Genomic DNA, 4,072 nt, shown 5'->3' on the forward strand with positions numbered 1-4,072 from the left:
CCCCCCCCCCCCCCCGGGGCAGCACAGCCTCTCCTGGCTACACAGGCAGTTCAACATAAACGGCGGGTCAGACCACCGCACCCACGGCCTCAACGCTCTGCCAGCAAAATCGCGTTTGTTTTCAACCCTTCATGAAACTGAACAACAGAAGGAAAAGCAGCAAGAACCAGAACACATACGTGTGCACGCACACGCACGCACACACACACACACACACACTCTCTCTTCCCCCCACCCTCCACCCAGCCGTGTTCAACAGGCTCACAGCAACTTGTTGAGCTCCTTGGACAAAGGTGCTAAAACTTGCTTTGCAAGTACTGCCGCGTTAGCTCTTCCAGCACTCCTCCGGGCAGCAGGGCTCAGCTGCTGCCCCCAAACCCGTGGGTGCCTAACTTGTTTCCAACGGTTATAGGGAACCCTTTATGTAAGCAGAATGGTGCACAGCACAAGTGAACCTGCCTTTCTTTCTCCTTTCAGACCAGACCACGGTGCGGCTGCCCCTTGCTCAGGGATCCAGGCACCCCAAGCTGAAATCCACTCGCTGGAGAGAGTAAGGTCTGTTTGGCAGGAAGGACAGCACCCCGGCTGGGGTGGCCCTGAACCATGCAGCCCCACTAGCCATGGCTCCTTGTAGGCATGCACTAGGAAGCCCCTAGCTCATGGGAGACCCACAGTGTCCCCCAGTGGCCTGGTGGCTGCAAAATGGCTTTTTGTGTTTATTGCAGCTCTTGGGTCATTCTCCACACTGCAACCCACTGTTATACAGACTGTAGCATGAAGGGAACCAGAGTACTTGCTCCCCTCGCAAGGGCCGTGCATATGCGTGTTTGAGATTGACTGAAGAGATGCCAATGCCCCAGGATGCTGAGAGGCACCTACTGGGGACCACCTCCACAGTTCCACCCAAAGCAGTTCTAGGGTCTCCCTGAACAGGAGGAAAGATTAAAAAGAACACCCATGAAGTGTGTAAACAGCGTGCATGAACACTGCGAGCACACAGAATTCTCATCCCCATGCTCCTACCCTACTTTGAATTGTCAGATCCATTAGCAAGGAAAAAAGAAAACCAACAACAAAAAAACATTCCTGAAAAACCTGAGCTATCCCCAGTGTTTGGGTAAGTGATCAAGCAAAGACCTCCCTTGTTTCACCTGTGGGTGACTAATCCTGTATTTATCCACTAGGGTAAGTGATGCAGTTTTCAGACCTTTGGAGCAATCGGTAAATTCAGCCTGTACCTCTGGAAAACAGAGCCACATGGCTAATTTATTTTCTAGCCCTGTTTGAAAGAGACAAAGGGTGCTTGTAACCTCTGTGCTTGGGCCTGTTTTACCAGCAGCTTTTAAATACACAATGTTACGTGTCACTTGAGGCGACCACAAGTGGAAGTATTGTCTGGAAACCCTGCAGCCTTCTTTCCGAATATGTGCCATGGACCTTGGTGACGGCATGTACTGAGTGAAGTTTAAACATATATGTAAGCAAATCATACAAAGTCATTTTTCAAATGAAACTGCAGTACATATAGATAAGGCGTGGCCTTACATGATACACCTTGACTTACTGGCTGATAGATAACATGAAATTAAAGCGTTACAGCTTTTCTGTCATTTTCAAAAGGCTTCTACTACTCAATGTGCAGTGTTACGGGTTTTATGGTTTGTTTGAAGTGGATTTTTTGTTGCGATAGAAAAATAACCCTGCTTGCTTTCCATATCTGGAACACTCCCATCCAGTGAGATCGGCATAGCTATACAAGGAAGAAACACTAGTCAAAGCCCCGAGGAAGCTTGATTTAAAGAGTGAAACATGACATGAAATGGACTGCTAACATGCTTAATACTAACATATATAAGCACCTTGCATGTCGACGGCCTAAAAGCAAGGTTAGAAATACCATTTTCATAGTTAAAACTGTAGTCTTGATACAGCTGCATGGTCTCTCCTTCCCATTCAGACACAGGACTTCTGTAGTGGTTCTTCTAGCACAGAGGATAGACTAGTGATCCTGAGGGCCCACCGCCCACAGCCATAGGTTGAAGTTCTGTGGTTTTTCTCTTCTTCTAATGGAGATGAGATAAATTAAAATTCCTACAGCCAAGGCAAGGACCTTGAGCCACTTTCTGTAAGAGCACAGTTTAGTTCTGGTGCCTTGGGTCATGCAGTCCTATCAGCTCTTGTGCAGTAAAGTACGTTTGAAAAGGTGTGTGGACAGCCTGCACCGAGAGCCGGTGGCACTTCTTGCAGCGCTCTGTGTATGTTGTTGCGTAACGATAGATCACTACAACCATGGGCAGCTCCGGCAACCGGGGGGAGAGAAGGGAGGGAGCAATCACCTATGGAGATTCGCTATTTGCTCAGACTACACAACTCTAGTTTAGTATCCCTCCTTATTTAAATGACCTCGTTTTGTAGGGGAGGTTTAGACTTCAGAGCAGACAAACTGACAAATGCACACAAGAAATCAAACAAGAAATGAAAGAAAGAAAGAAAGAAGAGGAAAAACATTTATAAATGTCACTGTCCAATGTCTTTTCAATTTAAATGAAATAAGATTATCTACATATATCTACAAATATCTACATGTATCTACACTGTTTGCAGATATGATTCTTTGGTTGTCTTCACTTTTTTCCTACGCTGCAACTACCAAGAAAAAAAAAAGTGTTTGTATCATCTTTGAAAGAAATAATAAATATAACAACTTCATTAAACGTTTGACCAAAGCTTTGGCACTAATCAGTTTACAGATAACAAATCGTACTGAAAACTCTGAAATAACAGCGGCAAAGCAACAGAGCACATCCGAGAGCCATTTCCCACTGACTAATAATAAGCACAAGGCTATTTTACATCAACCTTTCTGAGAACATTAATTATGGTTTAGTCAGACACTAAGAATCTCACAATTCACTGCAAATGTCAAATAAAATACATATTTCTTGCACAAGTCTTTTTCATGGATCCAGATATATTTTTTTATAACAGAAAAAAAATTACACAAAATATTCATGTTAGCCTTTATCCCTTCTTAAACCCTTCCAAAAAGTTTTGGAAGCCCAAAGCCCACTGCCAGAGACAGAATAAACATTGCTATTAACACTGCCACCTGCACAAGGGAAAGATTATGTTTTAAAAGGTTTGTAGTGAAATTGCACAAACATGGATGAATAGAGGACTTAAAAAAAAAACAAACCACAAAACCAAAAACCCCTTCTTTTCATAGAGTCACACAGAAAGATCAGAAAAGTGTTCATAATACTGTATAACCAACACAGCTGAGGAGCTGTTCAATACCTTCTCTGAACACAAAGGGACTGCCGTTTGGTGAGCATCTGACAAAAAAACACACGCCAACTATTCAAAACACATCACTGGAGAAACTGTGATGAACAGGCCCATCTTTTCAACAATAAGGAAAGACTACCGAAGGAAGATCTCAGAGGAAAAAAAGAAAAAAGTACTTACCAGCTCTAAGAGGGAAGATGCAGCAAGCAGGTAGGTGCAGAATAGGTGCTTTGGGACTACTGCAGTTTGGGTCAGCCAAACATAAGGCATGAGGCATTCTGGGAAAAACCCCTGAAGTTCCTCTAAAAGGCACCTCTCAGCGGGAGAGCATCAAGAGCTCGGGAGGGGATGTCGGAAGGCAGTACTGTGAGGCTGCCTGGGAAGCAGCCAGTGAACCAACTATTGCTGAGAATACACAGCCTAAACTCCGCAGGTATACCCCCACCCCCAGGCTCGTTTTTAAACCTTAGCATCCATTGTTGTGAAAACAAGAAGCTGTACGTGGCTGCGCTCTTGGCCACGGGCTCTTCTCAACAGCCCCAGAAAATGCTGTCGTGGTTAAGTTGCCCCAATGAACCCCAAAACTCACGAGCAGGTCAGGACCGGGGGAGAAGTGGACAATCAGTTCTGACAGTGAGGATTCAAAGTGTTCCCTTAAGCAAGGCTCTGCCTCCTTTGACAGCCTCCTCGAAGGACCACCCGAGCCAACTGTGAGCGAGCCCAAGCGTCCCCGAGGTAAGAGAGAGACGTACATCGACATGTGCAGAATTACACCCCATCCCCG

This window comes from Pygoscelis adeliae, unplaced genomic scaffold (genome assembly GCF_000699105.1).
Source record: "Pygoscelis adeliae isolate BGI_AS28 unplaced genomic scaffold, ASM69910v1 Scaffold410, whole genome shotgun sequence".
NCBI classification, from domain to species: Eukaryota; Metazoa; Chordata; class Aves; order Sphenisciformes; family Spheniscidae; genus Pygoscelis; species Pygoscelis adeliae.